Below are 27,725 nucleotides of genomic sequence, written 5' to 3' on the forward strand. Positions count from 1 at the left end.
CAGGTAAGATTTTCACAGTAGAAAAGTAAAGTTAGTATATGATATTCTGGCAGTATTTTGTTTCTCTTAAAAAAATTTAAAACGGTTAACAAAACAGACCTTGGGGGAAATACAACATACGGCCTCATCCTGCTTAACAAGGTCCTAAGTTTTTTCCTTGGTTTTTGTTTGTTTGCTTTTAATATAAGACAGACTATGTATATCTTTCAATACAACATTTTTCTGGCCAACATAAATATAAGGAAAGTTTATATTCACGTCCCCTAAACTCATTACATAACATTAAACAAGACTGTGTGAAAAAGTCTCAAGCTGCAACCCAAATAAAATCTGCAGGTCACTGAAACCACCTACAGTCTGAAAAGCAAGGTGTCCGAAAATCAGGGGAACCCTCCCTGTGGAAGTGACTGCTGCAGAGCTCTTTCTTCCGTCAACATCCTGACACCTCTCACAGCACCGCACAGAGACATTACAGTATAAGCGATGGGGGTGTAAACACAGCTCCGGTCTGAAATGTTTCCACCTGCAGCATCAGCCACTGACGGAAGCTCATCAGATGTTCCCAGCAGCAGAGCCACACAGAAGGAAGCACTGGGCCTCTCTGGCACCCGCTCCAGTCCGACTCTGCAGGAGCCGCCCTTCATCCCCTGAATCTCTGCCCAGCAGCTCTCGGCCCCCTTCCTCAACATTCAAGCCTCAATTCTTCTCCTTGCTCCCTGGTTCTAGGAAACGGTTTCCTTTTCTGTTATAAGTTTTGGTCTGCATTTTTTTCTAACAAATTCCTTTAACGCTGTACCACTTTATTACACGTGTAATATTAGGGTATTTTTAAGCATTTAAAATCTCGTATCTCAGATTTTATATATACTCTTTTCCCTGGGCTTTAGGAACCTGGCTTAAGATACCGTGTTGATGCGTCTGATCTTCCCTTTCCAAACTGAGCACAATGCCAGACCTCCAGAGCTGCATCGCTGCGTGGGGGCTGCACACACGGTCCAATTCTGCTAGTCCGGACTGGAGCCTAACGTGTGAGATGCACAAATCCCGAGCTCAGAGCTCCACGGCTTCCTACATGAGCACACACATACATGCGTGTGTGCATCCCCATCCCTGGAATACAACTACACAAGACAACACATTCCTGTTGCTGCTTTACAGCCCTTTGTGACTAGTACCTCGCCACCAAATGGGACTAAGACTCCCAGTACTGCCACGAGAGATTAGTGTCCCTAACTTTACATACACTGGTCATGCAAACGGAAACGTAAGGGGACACCTCCCAGCTTGTTCTATGAGAATGGCGGTACTTGAAATGAGAGCACCACAAAAAGGTCACAAGAAAAAAAATGACAGATTGATACCCCCACGCAAATAGATACAGATTTCCTAAACAAAATATTGCCTATTGATCTAACAATATATAAAAGGATAATACAACATGATCAAGTGGGATTTACCTCAGAAATGCAAGGCTGATTCAACAATCGAAACGTAATTCACCCATTATTTTATAAAACAGAAAATTTCTACAAGCAATTCAATACACACCGAAAAAGCACTTGACAAAATGCAACACCCTCTCACGATTTAAAAACAAAAACAAAAACACAACACCTCTCAGAAAACCAGGAGTTAAAAGGAAAATTTTTACATTCAGCGGAGGACCTCTACCAAAACAAAGACAAAACGAGGACTAAACCCTACTCGACACTGAGAACTTGCTCCCTGAGGCCAGCACATGACAAGAACACTGTAATGAAGGTGCCGGTCAAGGCGAGAGGGCAAGACAGAGAAATAAAAGACATAAAGATTGGACAGAAAAGGTTATTTTCAGATTACACGAGCATAGATTTCTTTGGATTTTCTACTTGCTCCAGTAAACCACCAGAACCAATAAGTGAATTTATATTAAGGCCACGAGATAAACGAACAAGGTGAACCACTGCCACACATAAGCCAAGCGCTGCCCCTTACAACAGCGTTGGAACAGCACGAAGCCCTCCAAACTGAGACGTACCGCACACAACTGAGGGAGCTCACAGACCTCGCTACCTGGACAGGTTGACCAGAAGTCACACTATTGTTCACAGGCCAGTTCGCCCAAATCGATGCACAGATGTGACAGGGCCCCAGGTGAAACAGAAGGGAACCCGAAGCCTGTCAGCTGCGGAAGCTGCTGTCACTGGCAAAGCACCGCCCCCTGACCAACGACTCTGCCGCAGACTGTGCGCAGAGGGCGACACGGACACACACTCCGGAGCGTCAGAGCACAGGAAAGAAGCCAACGGCACGCTGGTCTTCACGCTCAAAGGAAAAACTTACCACCACTGCTTGGTTTTCAATATCAAACTCCTATAAAACATTTAGAATAGGACTCATTTTCTACAACTTTTCAGGAAGAAAGGTACAGAAATGCAGACGTGTATCATCTGAAGAAGGTAAAGAAGATAATGTAGACGGGCATATAAACCTCCGCTCTGGGAGCTACAGTCAATCACACGACCATTTATACAAATATTACTCAAAGGCAAAACAAAACCACTCAGTGATAATTGATTCAAAATGGATTTTTCTCTTTAACTGAAAACAGATAAAGTTATGAAATACAGAAAACTGTTAAATTTACAATAAATTCCTAATAGTTTGAACAATTACAGATGAATTTGAAAGGAAAGATTTGTGAAAACTGCTTTAAAAACTCAGTGTCACTAACCATTCAGGCACTACAAAGTAGTTTTTTAATTTTCACAAAAACCTCCATGACCCTTCTCATCTGCCTCTAGTGATCTGAACCTCTGTCTCTGCAAGCAGACAAGGTGACTAAATCCATCAATCTACTCATCGGCTCACTACAGGAGTCTAGCAGTGTGAGGCCCTGGGGGTGCAGCATTAATCTGGAATGAGCAGTTCCTTGCCTGGTGGGGGGTGGTGCATTTCACTGCAGGACAGCAAACAGTGCAAACAAGTAGACCCCAGAGTGTGCCGGCTGGTGAGAAGGGCGAGCAGGAGCGGGCGCCGGGACAGATGGGGACAGTGGTGCCGGGAGGAGGGTGACCGGGGGGACGACACACTCTACGGGTTCATATAATTACTGCTCAACCAGGAGACTGGGGGCGGGGGCCATGACAGACGGACGGAAGCCTGCGATAAAGCATCAGCTGGTGCACACATTGCCTGGCGCGCGCTACGTGAAACGAAAGGTCCTACGTGAAACGAAAAGCTCTAAAACTGCACATGAAAAGAACACGGGGAAACCAGCAGCTTCTTCTCCAAACACAATGAGGAAAGTGAAACAATCTGAGAGACAAATTATAATACCCACCATATTATTTCTGAGCATAAGGAAGTTGATGTTAATAATATCCAAACTAGGGCTGAAAGGGGGCTCACTGTACTCTCTCGGTTAAGACCTCAGAAGCAAAGGTGAGCCCTTCACGGAGAACACGCTGGCCACGCTGTGCTCCCGTCTCTGTCCAAGCACTGCCCTACTGCGGTGCTCCACCCTGCACCATGTGTTCAGTCCCCTAGCCCAGCCCGCCTCTTTGCAGCACCAGAAAGGCCTACTTAACACGAGCTCCCCTCTTCTGCACACCTACCACATGCTGGGGGCACAAGCACATTTCACTGACGCTTACCAACAATTCGGATTGACAAGGAAAGGAGCACACACTAGGAATCTAAGCTAGAATGGCTTGGTGGTTTCCAGGGTGTCCCCAGGTACAGGGGAAAGGCACTGGTGACCAGGCAGCGGGGGACAGAGGTAGACAAGGTGTGCAAAGCCAAATGGTGGGTGAGCCTCCCAGGAAAAGAGAGAACAGTGTCAAGTGGGTGGACAGGGATAAGACAAAAAGGCTGGAACCACACCTGGGGAGCACAGATCTTTAGGGGCAGGGTAAAGGCTTACAAGAGCCCCGCCCTCACCCCTTAGAGACAGTGGGCGGAGGAGCAAGCCTTCCCTACTCACCTCTCTCCACGAACCTTAACGCAGCCTCCAACTATAATCAGCAGGAAAGCCCATGTTTGCCTAAACACTCCACACACAAGTTCATTTCCCAGTGCCTTTGCCCCCAGAATTCCTACAGTATGGAAGACTCTCCCCACCGTCTCCACCGGCATGAAACAGCACCTCCTTTAGAAAAATGCCCCAGATTTCAACAATTCGGGATTTTTTTCACTCAACAATCACTGAGTGCTGATAACATGTCAGATCACATGGATTCAAAAAGCAGTAACGCTAGAACTTGGCCCACGAGAACTGACAACCAAGGAAGTGAGACAAGCAAATAAAGAAAGTTGAATGAGTTACCAGCTAAGCCTGTGTGTGCAGAGCTGATGCACAAAGATGCCAAAGCCCAGCCCTGTGGTCCAAATGAGAGAGAGGGAGACAGGCAGACACACACACACAGAGCCATGCCCTAGGGCAGAACCCTCAAAGTTTCCCCTTTAAAAAGAATGAATGTTCCAAGCAGAAAAGGAGAAACAAAAGCATAACGGGGGGGGGGGGGGGTGTGGCATGAAGAGGCACCAGCCCGCAGTGCTGAGGCTGGAGCCCATCAGAGCCGAGCTGAGGGCGAGGCCCGTGCAGAGGAGGCAGTGTCTCACAACATCGCTGGCATCAGGGCAAGCGGGGGACAGACTGGAGCTCAGCATTCATTCTCACTGAGGGGCTACTGTGTGCCAGGCACCACGAGCTGTTCCCTCATGCTGGGCACTCCTAAAACTTCATCACTCTTCTGAAAAGCATTTAACACCTTTTACTGTAAACGTATAGATGTCCAGATTATTTACATAAATACAATTATAAAATAAATTCACAAGCTCACATATAAATGTATTTTTAATCTGTCTTCCCCACAAGTCAACTAGCAACTTAAGCTGTCAGACCCGATGGCCACGATCCCAGAGGAGTGGCAGAGGCCCACGGAGATTAATTCCCAGGGAAGCGATCAGGCCCTGGGAGCCCAACCGAGGCCCATCTGTTGAGAGAGCTAGAATGCGGTGTGTGCTGCTATAGGAAGAGACTCAACCACCAATCTACAACTCGCACCCCTGCACGATGAGGCTGGGCCGCCTCAGTGACGGGATATCCATAAAGATTTTTCCATGAACAAATACATGGAATCAACAGTTTAAGATGATCTCTTGGATTTAAGTGTCTTGATATATCCTATGCGCAGGTTTTAAGAAAATATTAAAATTTATGACGGGGGACCCTGGCTGGCTCAGTCAGTAGAGTGTACAACTCTTGACCTTGGGGTTGTAAGTTTGAGCCCCACACTGGGTATACAGATTACTTAAAAAATAAAATCTTTCAAAAAATAAAAAATTTATGACAGATGTTTAACGATCTGAATGTCACATTTTCCATGGAAATCTATTTAAAGGTCTTAAAGGAAGAGTCAGTAACTAAGTTAACATGTACCACCTAGCGAGACGCCACAATACAGGCTTTGTAGGTTAACAAAAAGTAACCGATCTCGTCCCGCTCTGCTTTTTCTCACTATCTCCACCCAGAATGCCCTTCCCCAACTACCGCCAGCCCCACTCACCATGCCCGGACCTGCTCCCTCAGGAGGACACCGTCCCCCTCCCTCTGAGCTCCCCATCACTGTCTTCCCCATCACAATGCTCTACCCGGTCTCGCCTGCTCCTGCAGGATCTGCCCTACGCACCTCAACCCTGCTACCATGGGAGAGTAACCTGTCCAGCATGCAAGAAAACAGATGTCCCTGGGGGTGAAGACAGAAGGAATACACATGAGCAGATGGCAAATTTTATTAAGAGGCCCTACTGTCAGGGAGAGTGAGAACTCTAAAGAATATCAAGCAAACAGAAAAAAAAAAAAAAAAAGTGGCAACTGTTAAGCTCAAGAAAACAGGAAAACAAAAAGTGTAACTAAAAGGGAATGTAATCATGCTACATTCACCAGCTCAATAGTGAGCAACATTAACAAAGTCAAAACAATTCGCCAAATTATGGTTCTAAACAAAAATTGTGTTACAACTATGTGGGGGGAGATGGGAGTTCAAAATGTAACTTTGTCTAAAAGTGACGCATCGATGGCCCTGCCTCTACATAGATATTGCTGGGAACCGTGGACAGAAATGCTACAAGAAACAGATAAGCAGGATTCCAGGCAGCTCTGGGAGGCGGATGGTGGAGGCAGGACAGGAGCCCGCTGGGTTCTGCATGAACCATTCAACACTGTTTTACTTTTGAACACATGCACGTACCACCCTCTGATAGAAGTGAAATTTCTAAGTAAGAAACAGAATCTCTAACAGAAGCACTTCCAGCAGGACATAAGCGTTTTCCTACAACTTTTCAACCACGCTACCCCCTTTCCCCCTTCAACACTGTCTCTCCACCCTCAGGACGCAGGGCAGCTGAGGACAGCGTGCATGGCCTGAGACCTGGCATCAGCCTGCCGGCTCCGTACTCTTGAGAAAGCTACTGTAAGCTCTGAACCTGACCTTTCCCCGCCCGTGACATGAAAACACCACCACGGACCTCAGGGACCCGGCTGCGTTGCTCTGCACCCAGACGGTGAGTAAGTGTGAGGATGACCGTACTCCCTGGACCTAAGTCACCCAGATGCAATCTGTCTCACTACCCTCTCCCCCTTCACACCACCGTCCAGGCGGGCTTTCATTCTGACCACGCCCCCACACTGCGCCAAGCACTTGCCAGAGTGTCCTCCAAGTCGCCAAACCCGAAGGCCAAACCTCAGTCCTCATCATGACCTTTCCTGACACTTCAGAGAGTTGATCACATCCTCCTCCTGGACACTTCTTCCCTTCTTCCCATGGTGCCAGTGCTTGTGGTCTTCTTCACACCTGCTCTGTGCCAAACACTGCTCATGTTCGTCCTTGAGCACTCGATGGCAGAGTGACCCGAGGCTCAGGCTTGCTTGTCTTCTCTGTGCTCACTCCCCCGGTGACCACAGACCATCACTGCGTTTTCATGGCCACTTCCAGCTCAGACTTCTCTTCCAAGCTCCAAATGCCTATTTACAACTGCCTACATGACATCTCTACTTGGATCCCTAACAGAATCACAAACTTAAAATGCCTACAGTGAGCTCCCCATCTGACCCTCTAAACCAAGTTCCACCCACAGCCTTCCCCCCATCTAGTTGCCCAGGCCAAGAGCCTTCTAGTCAACTCAACTCCTCCCTTTGTCCTCACACCCCTTATCCAATCTGTCAGCAAATCCTACTGCTTCTACCTTTGAAATACATCCAAGGCCCAACTGCTTCTCACCACCTCCAGTTTTCCTGCTCCAATCCCAGCCTCCGCTGCTGCTCACCTGGTTCCCTGAACAGCGTGCCGACAATCTCCTGGTTGTCCTCTACTCTCCCCCACCCTCCAACCCCCACCACCAGTGTCTATTCCCAACACACTAGCCTTTCAAACCTCAGCCGAATCTCAGGGCTCAACACTGAGGGAGGGACAGCTGCCCTCCGGAGCCGACAGCCAGCACCGCCTTACCCTAGCGACTCTTTGTTTGGACAAACAGCCCCAGAACCTCACAGTTCAATCTATGTCGATTGTTCTCAGCTGCCCTGACGCTAAATAAGCTATCTTTATTCACCAAATGGGGGGTTTCAGATGGGTCTCCGGGCAACCTTCCTTTCTGTCTACTGCCTCCGCACACCCCATTAACCCTGAAAATAATCTCCATACATATTTCAGCAATTCAACTCCTCCAAAACTTTGCTTTGCTTTCCTAGAATTCTGATTGTAAAACACCTCCATCCCAAGTTCTGCCTTAAGAATGCAACACCCCAAAACAAATCAAGAACCAAGAACCTGATCCATCCTGCAGGGGCTCAAGTGGACCAGGGCACTCAGGTACATCAAGGAACCCAGATCTCAGAGGAACACCATTAAGTCGATGCTGTACAAAGCCAGGCTTACTCGTGTGGCCTCACCAGTTGTCCAGAATTGGGGGAAACAATTATAGAAACACTGGTTATAAGGTATTTTTCCTGGGTTTACATATTTTCAAACGGGGGGGAGGGGAGGGGAGGGCCAAACTAGAAGCAGCAGATTATATCCCGGTGCTCAAAGTTCCAGTGAGCCAAGAACGGGCTCTCAGTTCCCTGTCAGGCCTTCGTTCCGCTGCACATCACATTAAGAAGACAAATGTTGTGTAACTTCTGCTAAATATGAAACTGTCTTGGGCTCTACCATGACGAACGATTTTTAATAGCTAATGCTGATGAAAAGTTATACTTGATATTCTCCCTCTTGTTTGGATCCACTAAGAAAAGAGAACTTATTTTGTGGCAAGCATTAAACACTACTTCATCCAGCCTTTAGTGAAAACTACCCATGGGTCAAGCAGAAAACATGCAGAAACGAAATAACAAAATCTTTGCCCTTAAAGATGCAGAAACAGACTTGTACCCAATAAATATAGCCCACTGTTACAGGAAGAAACATCGAAATGTGCAGGGAGGGTGGGGAGGAGACAAGGGATGTAAACAGCTGGGCATGGCCTTCTCCAAAAGACAGCAGAGTCACACCTGGCACAGCACACAGAACAGGTGCCTCTCATAGCCAAGAAAGGGTAGAAGGAATCAGAGAAAAGGAGCAAGACTTCCAGGCCTTACTTGGAAACTGAAACTTCGTGACACAATTTTCCTTCCCTTCCATAATACCTAATCCTGGCAGAAACAAAAGTGGGTTTGGGGGAGAAAGGAGAACAAAGGAGGAAAGTGAACTGACCCCTAGAAGGAAATGGAAAAACAATCCAGGGTCCTGCCCCTTGGACATCTAAGACAAACACACTTGCCAAAGTCAAATTCAACGTAATTATAATGATTCTGAATTCTGAATCCATGAAGTCTAAGTTTATGGGGCTTTTACACCAAAGCAATGTATTGCTAAAATCTTACCAATGCTAATACCACAAGACAGATTGATGAATCTTCTATCAACGATCTGTCCTCGATTTAACACTAGGCCTACCAGAAAAAACAGTCTTTGGAAATAAGACAAACTGGAATAGAATCTCAATTCTATAACCTCCCAACTGTGGAGTGCAGCACAAGTGCCAAGGTTACAAATTAACAAATCACAAATAACCCAATCTCTGGGGCTTAGTTTTCCTCTCATTAAAGTGGGGGAACTGCCACCGAATAGCAATTGCTAACATTTGTGAATGCTGAGCACATTTCACATTTCTTATGGCATCTTCACCACAACCCTGGGAGAGCGGTCCCATCACCAGCACCCTTTGTCAGAGCAAAGAGCTAGGTTTAAGTAGTCAGTGAAGAGGGGCGCCTGGGTGGCACAGCAGTTAAGCGTCTGCCTTCGGCTCAGGGCGTGATCCCGGCGTTATGGGATGGAGCCCCACGTCAGGCTCCTCCGCTATCAGCCTGCTTCTTCCTCTCCCAGTCCCCCTGCTTGTGTTCCCTCTCTCCCTGGCTGTCTCTATCTCTGTCAAATAAATAAATAAGATCTTAAAAAAAAAAAAAAAGTAGTCAGTGAAGAGTTCGCATGGAGAGAAAGCTAGGTTTCGGTAGTTAGAGAAGAGTTAGTAAGTAAGCAGCCAAGCCAACATCTGAATCCAGAGCCCATAAGAATAAAACACGAGTAAAAAGCACAGGCTCCAAAGCCAGACTGAGTCTGAATCCCAGCTTTGCTTTTTACTAACTTAGTAACCTTTAACCTCTGTTTCATTTATGCAAATGTGAAACGGGCAAAGTGTAGCCTCATTCAGGGGATTACTGCCAGAGACTCCCTGAGGAGCTGGATGGCCCAGTGCTGACCCTGTTGGGCCACTCTTCTAGGGCACATGCTGCTACTGTCACAACTATCAGGGACAGGACTGTCATCCTGCCTGCTTCTCTCCACACATAAAAGGCACTAAACAACTAATATTTCTTCCCTCACCTACTCTGCAAAATCAACTAGCTTTTATTTGTTTCTAGTATACGTCAAGGAAACCTTAAGACAGATGAAAGAAAAATCAAAACCAAAGGAAAAACCAAAACACAAATGTAGCAAGAGAATTATACTCACAGTTCTGAAGGCCACGGTAACTCTGTGAAGAAATCAAACGTGGGTTTAAAGGAAATGCTCCCGGTTTCTCTTTCCTCTTTCCATAGTCCTCAGAGAACCTGACAAGGAGAGACAACATGCGCATTAAAACCCCCTTCCTTTCACTTCTTGAAGCTCTACTGAACTCACCCCTCAGCCAGTTCCATCACCTCCCACGCAAGCCTACTGGGCAACGCCTGGGATGAGGGGTGAGAAGAGGGCACCACGTCCCTGTCTTCAAACCTATTTCTACTTAAGAAACACACAGGAAGGAGCGCCTGGGTGGCTCAGTCGTTAAGCGTGTGCCTTCGGCTCAGGGCGTGATCCCAGAGTCCTGGGATCGAGCCCCACATCAGGCTCCTACGCTGGGAGCCTGCTTCTTCCTCTCCCACTCCCCTGCCTGTGTCTCCTCTCTCACTGGTATCTCTCTCTGTCAAATAAATAAATAAAATCTTAAAAAAAAAGAAAAGAAAAGAAATACATGTGAAGCAACTGGAAACTATTCAAACATATCAAAAATCATAAATTAACAGGGTGTGGTTGGCTAATAAGTGCACGATACAATGACAGAGTATAGACATCTGTTCCACTGCCTTCCATCAAAACTATACTAAAGAGATATTTTTTTAAAATGCTCTAAACAGGGGCGCCTGGGTGGCACAGCGGTTAATCGTCTGCCTTCGGCTCAGGGCGTGATCCCGGCGTTACGGGATCGAGTCCCACATCAGGCTCTTCCGCTATGAGCCTGCTTCTTCCTCTCCCACTCCCCCTGCTTGTGTTCCCTCTCTCGCTGGCTGTCTCTCTCTGTCGAATAAATAAATAAAAATCTTTAAAAAAAATAAATAAATAAAATAAAATAAAAATAAAAATAAAATGATCTAAACAGGGGCGCCTGGGTGGCTCAGTCTGTTAAGCATCTGCCTTCAGCTCAGGTCATGATCCCAGGGTCCAGGGATGGAGCCCCAGGTCAGGCTCCCTGCTCAACAGGGCGTCTGCTTCTCCCTCTCCCTCTGCCCCTCCCCGTTTGTGCTCTCTGCTCTCTCTCCTGTGCATATACTCACTCCCTCAAATAAGTAAATAAAATCTTTTTAAAAAATGTTTGAAACAGCACAGGGAGAACTGAAAGGAGAAAAAAGCCAAGATTTTTGAAGTACTGAGGAAATCTTCTAACATGGAAGATTGAGACCCAAACAAAAAAGTAAAAAGAAGAAACCTGGAGGAGACAGAAACTATAAAAGACTGAAGTAGAGTAAATGAGGCAGCAGGCCCAAGAAAGCCAGGTCCCAATTCAGCACTGGAACACACGGGAACCACTTCCACTTGCACAGCAGTGTCCTAGAAGACCAGAAGTGGCAGCAGCAGTGTAGACAGAACGGGGGTAAAGAAGGCATAGCCCCAAATACAGAGGAGCCGGGGAAGGCCATGGAAGCTGAAACCAGAACCTCAACGCCAGGCACAACGTGATGCCCCCTCACTCTGAAAGAAGATGGGAGGGGGCATTCCCCGGAAAAGTAGAGGCGTCTATGGACTGAAGTCACCCAGCCCAGCTGCACTGAACAGAGCTGGACTTAATGACCGTATATACAGTGAACAGTGAATTCTCCAGCTCTCCTACAACAGACCACACACGCACACCGCTGCCTTCCAGATTCTGAAGTCAGAATTGTGCCGGAAAGAGACTGGAGAATATTTCTGGGGAATCTGATCAGCTCCAAAAGACAGATCTAAAGATACTAACCCTGGGGACCCCCAACACATGGCCCACCCAGAATACCCTGATGTAAAAGTCAAAGGGCCCCACCACGTCAGACAGGAGAAGGAAGGAAACAACCTAAAAGAAACAGAGACTACACAAACTATCAATAATATAGAGGTAAGACAACACTGCAATCAATAAAGAAAAACAGGATGTTCTTCTAGAAAAATAGAAAAAGAGCTCTTGGAAATCTAAAGAACCTTTCTGAAATCAGAAATAATAAACTAAAGAAAAGGTTAAGTCAAACTGAAGTCATCTCCCTGAACAGAGAATAAAAAGACCCCCCCCCAAAAAAAAAAGGCAGAAAAGGAGGAGCAAAGGAAGGAAGAAGAAGAAGAAGAAAAAGGTATTAAGATAATTACAACCTTTGCCCAGGACAGCCAAGTTCCGGATAATAAGACTTCCAGAAAAACAAAATAAGGAAAAGCAAGAGAGAAAACCTCAGCACAGTAATGCCAAAGAGTATTCCCAGAACTGAAAACTCCAGTTGCCAGAATGAAGGGACCCGCTGAATATGCAGCACAGTGGATGAAAACCGACCACACAAGGTACACCATCACGACATTTCAAAAGACTTGGACAAATTGTAAAACTCCTACAAGCTTCTAAAGATGGGAGGGGGGAAAAGTTACATATGAAGGAAAAATGAGAATAGCTTCCTAATTCTAAAACAGTAACATGAAAACAAGAAGGCAATGGAGCAATCTTTGAATTTATGAACAAAAATGAATTCCAATACAGAACTCTATACCCAGCGAAACCATCAATCAAGTTTCAATCATGCATGGTCCCAAAAGGTTTGCCTCCTAAGCATCCTATGTCAGAAAGCCCCTGGAGAAAGTCTTCCACCAAAACACGAGCATCAACAAAAAAATGAGCAAGGCATGAGCTTCCATTAGAAGGGATAAGGGAATCCCCAGGACGACGATGAAGGGAGATTCCAGAATGGTGGCTGTGCACCAGGAGAGAGGGAAACAAGTCCAAGCCGGAGCAGTGTTGCTCAAGAGGAGGGAATGCTGAAGGCTGTCTTCAACTTGTCCAAAAACACTGTACTATCTTTTTAAAGTAATTAACGCCACCAAAAGGAAGAAGTGAGTGAAGAAAGACAAAGACAAGAGTTGCCACAAACATAAAATCCAACTGTGGACAAAAGCCAAACGATGAGAACAAAGGAACATCCAGGGACAACACAATAAAAGACCGAAGGAGCAAGCAGCTCGGAAAAGAACAGAACAGAGATCTCCAGGAAACTGTCTGCCAGAAATCAAATGTGAAGAAGAGATGAGTCTGTATGACCATGAAGAAAAATTACTAAGAGGCTACTGGAAGGTATGGGGAAAATAGGTCTGGGGTAGGGGGTAAATTACAATAGGTATAAAAAGTGTTAAGAATGTGGGGGACTGATGGGGCACCTGGGTGGCACAGTGGTTAAGTGTCTGCCTTCAACTCAGGGCGTGATCCCGGCGTTATGGGATCGAGCCCCACATCAGGCTCCTCCGCTGGGAGCCTGCTTCTTCCTCTCCCACTCCCCCTGCTTGTGTTCCCTCTCTCGCTGGCTGTCTCTATCTCTGTCGAATAAATAAATAAAATCTTTAAAAAAAAAAAAAAGTGGGGGACTGAAGAAAGATAAGTACCCGTCATAATGCCCTGGGCGCACCTCTATCACAGGACTTACCCACTGTACCATCATCACTGACTGACTTCTCCGTCTCCCTCCCTCGGCTGCAAAGACCTTTTGGAGAGGATCATTTCTCATCCAGTTATCACCCTGCAGAGTCCAGTACAACACCTGCTACAAGAGTATACACAAAAGCAAAGGGTTTTTGTATTTTTTTGCATTTATTCGGGTACTGAGTATCTACTACACATACCTGCTATCCTTCCGGAGAACTAGAATTCAAAGACATATGGACCTTGCTTGCCTTTAAAGAGTTTCAACTTTTTTTCACACCTGAGAAAACAAATATTTCTCCTATATCCTCACTCTCCCCAAAAGATGAAAAGTTCACCAGGGGCTTACAGAACTTTAATAGTCCGGCTATCACTAATGGATATGGAACCCAAGACCTGATGACACTTGCTTGACATTGTACGCATTGTGTAATATGAAAAGGGTGCCGGCTTGGGTATCAGGACACCTGGTTTCTAGTACTTTAGAATTACTCCTTTTGAAGAAGAGGAAATCCCAACTCCTTGATATGACCTTTCGGTCCCTGAATGATCAAGCGCAGTCTGACTGTCATGCTATCTCCCGTGAATCCTACAAAGCAGCAACATTAAGCCATTTTCGGTGTACAGAACAACCTGTGCCCTCCTCGACACCTCCTCCACCTGGACCTTCTTCCCCGGGATGACCTGGACGCATGTGCGGTGGGAGCCTTGCCCTTCCCCCAGGTGAGACACCTCTCTCCTGTCCCCCTCAGCACGCCTTCACATGACACCAGTATCTGTGGAGTGGCTGACAAATGCCATGCACGGCCCCAGGCCCCAGGACACAAGGCAATAGACGAGAGAGACGCAGGACTCTGCGGTGGTGGAGCTTCCTGTGCAACAAACTAGAGCGGATGTTAAATCTGGCCTGTCAGTGTCTTCCTCCACCCAAGCAGCAAGATTCTGGGGACAACGACAGCCTAAGTTCCGCAGCCTCAGCACCGCCATCCCAGACAAATATTTAAAGCACTATTAAATAAAACCAAAGTGAAGGTCAAAAAGCCCCAGTGCCTGCAGCAGGTGAGTACCATTTGCTCTTTAAAAGCCCTCTTTTTCTACTGTCGTTGTTTGTTTGTTTGTTTATTGCCTCTTGTCTGTTAGGAGTATAAACCTGAAAATGTCATTCAGGGAAATCTCGCGAGTCCGCTGGAACTGGCTTTATTCTCCTTACTAACCGCAAACACAAGACAGCCCAGTTACTCCCCACGTCTGGTTTCTGTTCGCCACTCTATAACCAACAGCGCGCACTGGACCGAACACCTAAAACACACGATCAGAACACATGCACTTGATGCGTGAATGACCTAATGATGAATAAATGAGCGTATACACTGGCTTTGAGGGCCTTATAATTGCTCCTCACTCTAGTTTCTATTTTAAGGAGAATTCAAGCAGATAGCAACACCGCATTTATCAACACTGGACCTGCTGGATGTCTGCCATTTGAACAGCGGGCAGCTTAGGGCCACGTCCAGCATGGAACTACTAAAATACAAGCATAACAATTTGAACTAGTTCAACTAGGGCAGAAAACTAGGTATTTCCCCAATCCTATAATTAAAATGCTTAAATTCTTTTGCTCTAGACAAAGAAAAATTAAACTTGGTTCATTATACAATGAAATAAATTGCCAGCTCCTTGAAGGTATTTGTAAGATGGACACTCTCTACGTTTCTGGCATAAGTGGGGACATTTATACGTACACGGGGTCCTCAGGCTACTCTGAACTCTCTTCCCCCTAACATGCAAATGAGAATTTCCCACCAGTCACAACACACTCTGAATCTATGCTTCCTGAACAGGTAACATACTCCACACGATCACTTTGCTTCTAATCGTCTCGTTTCAGTGCACAGTCCAACCTGGACAGTCCCTGACACCCGCCTCTCACTCACCCGGACAACAGTGACAACCTGCCATCTGCGGAGGGTGTGGTGTCATAGCAGTCTCTCCCAAGTGCTTTACAAGCACCAGCTCTGGAATCCTCACAGCCCTAACTGATTACTACTCTTGTTCCATTTTGCATGTGAGAAAACAAAGTCCAAAAAAACTTAAGACATTTTCCAAGGTCACACAGCAGACAAGGGAGAGAGAGATCAGGCATTCAAACACCAGCTTACCTTAGAATCACGATGCTATTCTGGCTTCCCAAGTTACCCAGATCTTATTACTGTTAAAACAACGGACATGATTTGGGCTTTCCAAAGCAAACATGACAGAAAGATTCTTTCTGAAGCTGAGTAACAGTCAACATGACACACTGCCATATTAGAAGATCTCTGGCTTGAATTAACCATGCAGGCTGAGCCCCTGGCAGGAAATGGTCCGCTTGATGCTAACTGCCAAATAAAGCCCAAAACCACTGTTTCTCAATGCACAACATTCTAACCATTTAAATTATCTGTGAAGGTCTCTAATGTCCAAAATATATAACCACTTCACACAGGTGTCCCTTCCTCTAAGCTCAGTGTACCAAAGGTTTCTGCACTCAGGCAAGCCGTAGTAACCTGTACTCTGAAGAACACAGGTCAGAAGAAACTTTCTGAAAAACCAAAAATGTATAAAGAACGCAAACATGATTATGAAAGTTATCTGGGCAAACAAAAGCTTCTTTACGCTTCAAAATAATTTTCTAGTCAAACACATTCTAATACTAGACAGTGGAGCAGCTCATAGGTCATAGGTCACTGCATCCCATTCATCTGTGTGCCAGCGCATGGAACAGGGTCTGCGGTCCAACCGGTAGTAAGCTACTGATGATGTGAATACATTAGGGAAATGAAGAGGCAATATTACTAATTGCTGAAAAACCGGTATTAGGAACAACAACAACAACAATAAATCGCCCGTTCTACATGCAGAGTACACGGTGAATACCAACTGCTTGCACTTCTTAGATACGCTGGTCAAACTCATCAGGGAATAAGATTAGCTTTTAAATCCCCACAACAGAAATAACTACATCACTGGGAACTGTATTTGCTGAACCTCAGGCTGATTCTTCTCTAACTAGCCATGTACTAAGAACTATGTTCTGTCACATTTGTCAAAGAGTTATGATAATCTCCACTTAACAGATAAGAAAACAGATTTAGAGCTTAAGGAACCTGGTCAACATGCAGGGAATAAGAATCGAATCTGAGGTTCAAAGCAAGACCTATCCAACACCCATCCTCTTAACCACCATTCTGTTCTACACTGTAAATAATATCCATAGAAAATTCCACTGCGCAAAGGCTCATTAAAAATACGAAAGAAACACTATTCTACTCAAATTAATTAATAGGCACAGTTAACATATTCAAGACAAGACAACGCTTCAATTGTACACAAATGAACGAATGGGCTACTAAGGTATACCTAAGGGTCATTCTGTCTACCTGAGAGAGGCACCAAAGGAAGGACCCATGAACCAAATGCGTGCAGTACTTAGCAGGAAATCTCCTGCAAGGCCTGGGAGTGGTAAGTGATCAAGAGACACAGTCGTGCGGGCATCACTGGCCTCGGTGGAACTGGAGATCACTACCTGGACAAATGGAAGCAGTTTGCAAAGCGAAGGGTCCCAGATCTAGGTAAGGAAGACGAAGCACATTCCCTCCTGCCTCTCCTAGAAAGAGCAACTAGGAAGGCTGGAAAGAGTAACTGCAGAAGCTCTCTGACCACTCTGAAAAGTAAACTGGAGCAGGGGGATTAGGAAGCAAGACTGGATTTAAACCACGACCAAAATCAGCAGATTTCAATACAATGGAAAGTCTCCTTGCATGATATCCTAAATGGGGAGGGCACACCCCAAACTTATTCAGCATAGGAAGAACCAGAAAAGCGTCAATTCCCGTGGGAGGAGAAAATCAACACAAGCCAATATCAAGAAGGGAACAAATATGACAATCAGCCCAGAGGGACTTTAAAACAACTACTGTACAAATAATTCCACAAACAAGCATACACACAACATACTCGATATCGCAAATTCTTCTTTTCCTTTTCTCTCTTAAACCCACTGGCTCTGGCCCCCACCACTCCACGAACTTCTCCCTCTAAGACTACCAACGACCTCTGCACTGCTCAATCCAATCATTAGAGCCCAGGGCTCGTCCTTTCGACAACTGACAAGAGCTGATCTCCCACTCATGTTCTCGTGATTTTCTTCTTACCCCACCGATGGCTCCCTCCTTCCAGAGTCGCCCAGGGCTCTGTCCTTTCTCCTCTCAGCTATGCTTACCTCCCAGGCAAGCTCATTCAAATGCTGCTTCTATGCTAACAAAGCTAAAACTTGTCCCTCCGGCTCAGCCCGACTGCCTGGCCTTGCGCTGGACTGACCGCTGTTCACTCTGCACCGCAGCCCCACCGCGGCCTGCTCCTGCGCATCACCGAGACGGCAGAGCTACTTCTCCCAAAACCCCTTCCCGCTACAGCTCAGGGCGGCGGGCAGGGAACGCTAATAAGAGGCAACGTGGGCAAAATGAAGAGAAACATCATTCTCTTCAACTCTGCCAGCCCTCCCAGCGGTAGGGATGGATTCTAATTCCCCGTACGACTAATTGTCGAGAATGGCCCGGGTTTTCCTGACCAAACCCTGGCAGGTGTACTCTCTGCCGGGCCTGCTTGTAGGCTCCTTGGGGAAGTGGAGCATCACCGAAGAGAACTCAGTGAAACGTCCGACACCTCCAAGCCCAGGTGCTGACTGGCCCGCCCCCTCCACAAACCTTCCTACACACAGCCTTCTCCGTTCACGACAACGTCCGCCTTCCAGCTGCTGAGGCGAGAAACAACGGACGTCATCCCTGCCGCCTGTCTTCCTCCCACATTCCCCATCCGGTCTTGTCAGCAAGTAATGTTGGTTCTTCCCACAAAAGAGGCCCAGACGCTGTCCCCTCGCCATCATGCTCACCAACACCATCGTGACCGGAGCCACCATCCCTCACCGAAATGACTACAGCACTCCGGAACAGGCCTCCCCGCTCCCAGCCCTGCCACCCTAGCATACACGCTCACCACGGCAGACCGATTCCAAGCCTAGATCAGACGGCATCGCTTCTCTGCTCCAAACCCTAAATGGTCCCTCATCTTACATGGATGACAACAGAGAGTCAGTGAAGGAACGAGGCGAAGGACTGAGCCAACAGGTGCTCCCCACACTGCTAGGCTGTTTGTTCAAGAGGTCAATGGGACTGAAGAAGGGGCCTCTGAGGGCAGTCAGTGTGGAACTGCTGGTGAGAACACTTTTAAAGATATTAAGAAAACCCTGATTTAATACAACCTGGAGTAGAATCTGCTAAGACACATTATAACTGATGACAGTAAAAATATCTGCAGAGCAGAAAAAGGGTTAGCTGGAAAATTTACAATGATGAAAATATAAGTTGCTTAAAGCATTTAAACTATGGTTATTCAGTCTATCATTCATGAGCAGGAGCTTTGTGGAAAGTATTCGAACCCATCATGTGTTACTGAGCCAGTAGCACCAACGGCAACCTCATGAAAATAGCCTGACTTGTCCTACCACACTGCAGTTCAATGGTTTGTGCAAGGCTCTGTTGTGACTTTTCAACCGCAGAGCCAAGACTGAAATCTACTTGAAAAAGACCCCCCCTTTACTCATCACTATTACCAAACACTCAATTGCTTCGGAAATTAGCTTTTGCTCCTACATGTTAACATTTCTTCATGAGCTCAGCCTAAATTGACAAGGCACAGCAGCGCTCATATGAGGGACTTCGGGCAGTGAAGGCATTTCAGTGGCTGCAAGCATCTTACTCACAAGCAACGTCCGACGCGGCCACACGGCTCCCCCGCCGCCACAAGTTAGAGCAGCGCCTGCTGACTCACTCGGAGGAGCGTGCAACTCCTGACCTCAGGGTGGAGTTCACGCCCCACGCTGGGCATAGCGGCTAATTAAAAATGAAAAAAATTAAAAGTTAAAGAGAGAAGTGGATTTATGTCCCCACACAAACGTGTAGCAGATGTGTTTTGAGCTCAAACTACAGTTCCAGCGGCATTTCTCAAACCTCAATGCAAGTACAATGAAAATTCACGTATCTCAAACCCACTTCACCGAGCAACTGAGGCACTTCCATCAGACCATCCATCGGAGAGAGGAATCTGCGCTGTAATGACGTGCGGAAAGGCAAACATCAAAAAGAATCTAGTGGAATTCTATCGATGTCTGCCAAACGATGAATACACTAAACTGAAATGATATGCTCCCGAACTGGTATCAGTGTGCAAGAGCACCTACGAGTATGCAGACACTGTCAGAGATGACATCTGTAACCTTCCGTGACGATCAGCCCCGAGACTGAACATTTGTCATTGGTTGTGATGATACGGAACACTACCTGTGAGCTCCAATTACAAAACATGTTATCCAACCCTCCCCCCAAAAAAAATTCCATTCTTATTAGACCTGTATTAAAATATATATACATACTCAACTATTATTTGAAATTCTGTCAATAAAAATTTTATAGATATTAGTGTTCTCTCCTGTTATGTAAGTACTTACATAATATCCTTCATTTTGCCTCTTAGTCTGCAAAACCTAAAATATCTACCATCTGCCCCTTCACAAAGAAGCCTGCCGATCCGTTTCAGTCATCTTCCCCAGATCTTCTGACCACAGGTACAGCTAAGGCACATACCACATATCTTTAACTTCTCAGCTGTTTTTTTCTTTTTAACTTAAGTCTGTCATTTTACCTTTATTCCTTATAAATTTTACCTTGTTGATTTTAGCACTTCATTACAACCTGTCGAAGTATTTTCAAATCCTGATTCTAAAAATGAACGGTCTCCCAGCATTAACTCCTGTTCTTTACTCAAATTCTTGATGAAAACATTACGACAGGTGTCAAGTATGACACACTTCTGGAGACATCTTCACTTGGGTGCAGAAATTCTGGTATTTTAGTTTTGTGGCAAATTACACTACATGTGGTTGCAATGTATCTTCTACCTACAAGCAGTAATTTCTTTTCTTTTTTTTTGGAAGATTTTATTTATTTATGTGACAGAGAGAACACAGCAGGCGAGTGGGAGAGGAAGAAGCAGGCTCCCAGCGGAGGAGCCCGATGTGGGACTCGATCCCGGAACGCCGGGATCACACCCTGAGCCGGAGGCAGATGCTTAAGGACTGCGCTACCCAGGCGCCCCAAAAGCAGTAATTTCTTGAACTCCCTAGTAATGACAGGAATAACAATTTACTTTCTAGGCTGTATGCAGGAAAGGATTAAGCTTGCCCCAGGGAAGATTTGGCCATTGCCCAGCTCCTGGGAAGTCACCTCTGAGCCTTTGGAATCCCCTGCCTGATAAGGCGGTCTTTGTTTAGCTGGGGGCCTTCGGCCACACCAGACAGTCCATGCTAACAATTTGATTTCTGGTGGAGCCTTGCGCCACACACGACACCAGTTTGATCTCCAGAGGGACTGGAGACTAAACTCAGCCATGTAGGCAGTGCCTATGGGACAACCCCCAATACATATCCTGGACACCAAGGCTCAGGTGAGCTTCCCTGGTTGGCAGCATCGGTGCTGGGAGAAGTCAGCACACCTGCACTGCGAGAGGACAACTAGAAGCTCATGCTTGGTCTTCCCTGGACTTCGCCCGGTGTGCCTTTCCTTCACTGACTTCTGTCCGCATCCTTGCCCTGTAATAAACCATAACCATGAGGATAATGGCTTCTCGCAGTTCTCTAAGTCCTTCTAGTGAACCACGGAACCTGCAGGTAGTCTTGGGGGCCTCCCAAACTCTAGGTCCTGATGATTTACAACGTCCTTACAGCAACACTACAGCAGTGTTCTTTCAGCACGAGGAGATGCTAGTTTAAAATGCAGGTGACAGGGGCGCCTGGGTGGCACAGCGGTTAAGCGTCTGCCTTCTGCTCAGGGCGTGATCCCAGCATTATGGGATCAAGCCCCACATCAGGCTCCTCTGCTGGGAGTCTGCTACTTCCTCTCCCACTCCCCCTGCTTGTGTTCCCTCTCTCGCTGGCTGTCTCTGTCTCTGTCGAATAAATAAATAAAATCTTTAAAAAACAAATAAACTAAACTAAAATAAAAAATAAATAAAATGCAGGTGACAGGCGTCCACATCAGCAATGATCATCCAACATCTCTGTGGGATAACACCAGGCATTTGCATTAAAAAAAATTTTTTTTTTGAGAAAGAAAAAGCCAGATCACGAGGCGGTGGGGCAGGAAAGGAGACTCCACACTGAGCACAGAGCCTGACACAGGGCTGGATCTTATGACCCTGAGATCATGACCTAAGCCCAAAACAAGAGTAGGACGCTTAACTGACTAAGGCACCAGGCCCCCCTGCCTGCATCTCTCATATACTCTCCTTGGTGATTCTTACATACACTACTTTCAGGACCACTGACGTACCCAAAAGCTTCCTGAGGCAGTGACCGTCTTTTTTTTTTTTTTTTAATTTACTTACTTACTTACTCACTTATATAATCTCTACACACAACGTGGGGCTCAAACTCACAACCCCAAGATTAAGAACCACATGCTCCACCCACTGGGCCAGCTAGGCACCCCAGGACTGTCTTCTTTTTAATGAATCCCCATCAGGACAAGATGCTCAAGAGTCAAGAGTGACTCAGGACAATGCTCTAAATCTGGTAGAGAAGTGAGAACAACTGGCATTATTAGTCTTCTAAAACTTAGACTATATACACGTGTGAGATTTGTTTTGTCATTCCTCAAATATCCAAGACAATGTAGAAATAAATGACTGAATGCAAACCACAAGTTACTTGGATACAGTGTGAACAACGGATTCAACGGTGTCCATTTCTCACCCATTTTTCAATTACATCCATTTTTTTCAATCTCCTGACAGTTAATAGGAAACCTGAGTTTTAGAAGCTGTCTTCATACCCTTCTCATCTACTAAAAAGATCACCCATGAGCTAAAGGTCAAGACAGCTGAGAGAATCTTGAGAGTTCTCCTCTGTCAGTATCAAGGAGCCATTTACCCAAGGAGCCTTACCCTGTTATTTCTTCCTCTCTACAGTGGGAGCCCCGGACCAGCTGATCCCTAAATTTAGATCAACCTCTAAAACCCTAGACTACCTAAAACAATAAAAATAAAGGAGGCAAACACCCAGTGGAAAAGTTTAGAATTTCCAATGAAATAGTTGAAAGGGCAGACTCAAAGACGAAAATCAAACATCAACTCTTCACCAACCAAATCATCAACCGTCACCCGACAAAAATTAATTCATATGTAGACAACTTGCATTTAAACTAAGTTACTCCTGCTACCTCTTTTATCAAGTCAATTCCTTAGGACACAACTAATGTATTTTTCCCAAAGCAGAAAGCAAAGCTTTTTTTTGCCATGACACAGCCAAGGAGACGCCAAACTTTTTACCTACACTGGAATCACAATTATCCCCAGCCTGAAATCTTAAGGGTGATATTTTAAACAGCCTAGGGGTTTTCACTTCTAACGTCTACACCACCACTGAATTCCATCATTTCTTAGATCTTTGCCATTCATGACACTTGGCCCTTAATGGAGGTCACAGTCCTGTCAACAGGAAAAGGGAAACTTTCTCAGACATAAACCCATTTCCAAACGCTCCCCTCTAAGCCTCAACTTCTATAGGGCAGCCATATATCACCAAAAACAGCAAATCTCTGCACGGACTGCTATAATCTAGAGTCTGTAATTCCTAAATTACATATAACGCTAATGTCAAACACGAACCAATCCAGTTTAGACTCCAGGACACCACATTCATCTGCCTGGTGCGAACATAAACCACCAGCTGCCCAGTTCCTCCTGCATCTGTTCACGGAAGAGCTAACTGTAACAGGACGAGTTAGGTACTGTCTTACAACTATTAACTATCAACGCACTTCTGAGCGGACAGAAAAACTACACTCCTTTTTGGAACTAACACAGCCAACTAAAAGTGACACTGGTCCATCTCTCAGAGCCATGGGACTGTTAAGATATTCCTAATAGTTTATAAACTTTAGCTTCATCTCATGTACAACAGCATGTTGAAACATCCATGCCAACGAGAGTCCCAAACTCTCCTGGCTGGCCTTCTATGTACAAAAACCGGGCCTTGTTTTGTCTCTCGGAGGCCAGGGGAGACATCTGCACTGCTGGCTGGTAGACCTCGGTTGGTACAGTTGGGCTCAGGTGACAGCTTCATGGGCCTGTGTTTTATGTAGCGGTCTGGGATGTATGACACTTACAGTAACAGTCCTGTGATTTGGATGCTTAGCTTTCCCTTACAGCCTCACACCCGGGCAGAGTGTCAGACATCCACAGTCCAATAACAAGGAGTGCCCCCGCCTCGGGCTGGGCTCACTTTTGATAATGGGACGAAAGCCCAAGCATCCTACCCCAGGAAAACAGCTCATGTGCATACACACAATTCTGCGTACCGTTTCTGGGGTTCATGGACCTAGGAGACAGCATTTCCTCCTTAAGCAACAAACAGTCTGATCAGTAAGCACTTAAAAACAAAAAGATCTTCATGGACTTTTCACCAAGGGAGAAATCTGGGAGCCATCCTGGAATTGCTCTGGACACCCCCTCTCTCAGCCCTGGCTCTTCATTTCCCAGGTCAGAGCCTGGAGACTGGCTGAGAAACAGGCTTCAAATCACCCTCTCTCCAGTTCGTCAGTCACGCCCTTAATTAAGGCCTTCTTCACTTGTGTGTACAACGTAATTGCAGAATTAAAAGGACACAGGCTGTTAGATTGGACCATCTGAACTTTGCCCATCACTTTACTAGCTGGGCGACAGACACCGGGCAGCCGTTCCCTTAATGACAAAGGCTGGCTCCTCTCCCTTCTGAAGCGCATGACTGCAACAGCTCCTTGACCGACCCTTGTACTAGTTAACCACCCGCTTGCCATAGGAATCTGCTCCCGTCAGAATCAACCACACGCTGCTCTGATCTTGTCAATAGTATCAACCCTACCTCCTTCTCGACCCAACCCTTTCTGTACTCCTAAACACTAGTAAAAACATCCAGTCTCACAGACCCCAGCCTCTCCCGCCTCTGCACCGTTAGAGCGGGCATGTCCTCCACGAGGCCCTGCCTGCTTCCCACCTTCCACTCTCTTTCTACAGATCCCTGCAGACAGCCAGACCTGCAGAGGTCACGGCATCTGGTCCACAGCCAGTTTCTGTATGGTTCTGGGCTAATCAAGGTTTTTACCCTTTTAAAGGTTGTTTAAAAAAAAAAAAAAGGCAGCTATGTGACAGGCCCTATGTGGCCTACAAAGCCTGAAATGTTTACTATCTGACCTTTAACAGAGAAAGTTTGCTGACCTCTGAGCGTGACCGTGACGGGGACATGCCCTCCAGGTCCTCAGAGCACTCTGCTCTGGCACTATCACTGTAGGCATCACACTGCACGCTGACTGCCTCACTCCCCTCCTGTCTGTGCCCCCAGGGGCTGACACTACACCAGGCACAAGACAGGTATTTAATACTGTTGACGCCTCAACAACTGGGTCCACGTATGCACAGATTTTTTTTTGATACATGCCGCATAGTAAATGTAGTTTCTCATAATTTTCTCAACATCCTCTTTTCTCTAACTTACCTTTTTATAATACAGTATATGATACACATACAAAATATGTGCTAACTGCCGATTCTCAACTATGGGGAAGGGTCCGGCGGCCCGCAATGTTCAGGGGTCAACTGTCCTGGCACTTTACATGTGTACACCATCCCACATAGTAACTGCACGCAGAGCTTCAAAGATCACAGATACTAGAGTTTATATAGACAGTATCAGAAGTCACGTGACTAAAGGCAACGCACCAGTATTTGTACCTCAACCTCCTGTTTCCTAGTTAAGATGCTCTTTCTACTAAAAAGACCTGCGTCTCTACACAAACTATGATACCTAGACATCTTTGATTACTAATACCTGAGACTTTAGCTAAGGGTAAAATTTAATTTTTGACTCGCTATTTAATTTTGATAATTTTTAAATTACTGCTACTTTTTGTAAATTAAAGAAAAAAGAAAGAAACAGACACCCTAAGGAAGCACTAGGCAGGTATTTGTAAATTAAATATCAGTACTTAGTGGTTTTCTACTCAGTGCACCACAGCCTCCCATGATCCCACCTATACCGGTCTGAGAACCCACACCACCTTAGAGACAGGCTCCATGATACGCCTGTCAAAGAGGCTCAATCCTCTGTCTAGCTGTGCCTGCTCTAGGCAGACTTCGGAAAAAGTCAAGAGTCCGGCCAGCACTGTGTAAGAGAACGCTCCATGACGATGAAAATGTCCCATCTCTGCACTGTCCGAGGTGGTAGCCACTAGCCACACCTGCATACTGAGCACCCAAACTGGGGCTAGTGTCACTGTCAAACAGAACTTTTCATTTTATTTAATTTTAATTTAAATAGCCACACATGGCTAGCAACCACTACAGGAGACACAGATCCAAGTCTAGACTCCAAACACTGCAGTGAAATAAAACACACTTTTCCCTGTATCCTTAACTACAGGCTATGTTATCTGGCCCAATCATTCCCCTGAAAAAGACTAAAAAAGATGGACAGAATACTTTAAAATCTTAAAATCAACCAGAAACTGACAAGACAATAAGGAAAGAACAGGCCAAAATTAAAGTGAAATCAGGAACCCAAAGAGATGAACAAGCACAGAAACCACCTCTGCCCTGCAGTCATTTGCCAATTCTGAAAATTTTCAACTTTCATTTTTACAACCATTCAGGGAAAGAGGAGTAAGAATCAAAAGCTGGGTCCCTTAGGGTGTTTAACCAAAAACACTCCCTCCAGAAGCAGGGCCCTAAAGGCTACAGAGCTCAAGATAAAAGAAACCAGAGGTGAATCACCTCTCCAGTAAAATCACAGCACTGGGCGGTCCAAAATACCTCAAGCCTTAAACCTGCTTTAAACTGGTTGAAGCAAAAAAGAAGAAAAAAAAAAAAAGAGCTCTCTGGAAGGAGCTATATCTTCATTCTGTGCCTCAATAGACTCCTACAAATAATCAGAACTAAGTTAAGAATCCTACAAATAATATCCTACACCATAAATAAAAATGAATCACAGACCTAAATGTAAACCTGAAACTTTTCTAGAGGGGGATGGAGGGAAATAAAGGAGAAAACCTTTGTGACCTAGGATTAGGCAACAACTTCTTAACTAGGACACTGAAAAAGCACAGTCCAGGGGTACCTGGGGGACTCAGTCAAATGTCTGCCTTGGGCTCAGGTCATGATCTCAGGGTGCTGAGATTGAGTCCCAAAGGCAGCAGGCTCCCTGCTCAGCGGGGAGTCCGCTGCTCCCTCTCCCTCGGCCCCTGCCCCCATCCCGCTCTCTCTCCCTACCTCGAATAAATAAATAAAATCTTTAAAAAAGAGAGAGAGAATGCAAAAACAAACCATAGCATGAGAGAAAAGCACAGCACACATCTGACAAAGACTTGTATCCAGAATATATAAAGAACCCACCAATAAGAAAAAAAATTTAATAGGCAAAAGATTTGAACACCAAAAGATACACAGGTGGCAAAACCACAAAGAAAAACCATTACACACCTATCGGAATGGCTGAAAAGCTAAAAGACTAACCATACCAAATGTTGCCCCAACGATCCAGCGTGACTGGAACTCTCACACAAGGCTGGGAGGAATATGAAATGGTTCAGCCATTCCAGGACAGAGTTTGACACTTTCTCAAAAAGCCAACATAGGCCTACCACAGGATCCAGCCATTACAGTGCTAGACCCAACCATTTCCAGGAAAAACAAAAGCCGATGGTCACATGAAGACTTGAGCAAAATTATTCAAAGGCTTTATTTGTAATAACTCAAACCAAGAAACGACTCTCCACACACTGATCACGTTCGACGTCATCCCAAGCAACAGCAGGAAGAAATTCCTTGGAACTCAGCAAGGGATTCTAAAACAGATACAGATCTGCAAAGGGTCAAGGATGGCCAAGGTATGCTTAAAAAGGAACCAAGTGGGAAGAGTTCCACAATAAGACCTGTTATAAAACTAAAATAATTGAAGCAACTTAAACTGGGCAGTACCAGTGGAATTCAACAAAGTCCAAAACAGATGCACATACACACGGACCTTTCATTTCCAAGAAAAGGGGCACTGCAGAGCTCTGGGGGAAAGATGCTCTTTTCAATGAATGGTGTTCGGACAACTAGCCTGTCCACATGTTAATGAAGCT

At 45.8% G+C, this 27,725-nt stretch overlaps 1 protein-coding gene across 2 annotated transcripts in view; it reads right to left on the bottom strand.

The window, feature by feature from the left end:
* The window catches only part of LOC125281391 (focal adhesion kinase 1-like), a 353,460-nt gene that overhangs the window by 62,721 nt on the left and 263,014 nt on the right, over positions 1-27,725 (bottom strand). For both annotated transcript variants that reach the window (XM_057312786.1, XM_057312787.1), the window contains one exon: positions 10,032-10,129. The gene's annotated coding sequence lies outside the window, so the exon portion shown is untranslated. Of the gene's footprint in view, positions 1-10,031; positions 10,130-27,725 lie in introns of those variants that run through there.

Source organism: Ursus arctos, unplaced genomic scaffold (genome assembly GCF_023065955.2).
Source record: "Ursus arctos isolate Adak ecotype North America unplaced genomic scaffold, UrsArc2.0 scaffold_16, whole genome shotgun sequence".
Lineage (NCBI taxonomy): Eukaryota > Metazoa > Chordata > Mammalia > Carnivora > Ursidae > Ursus > Ursus arctos.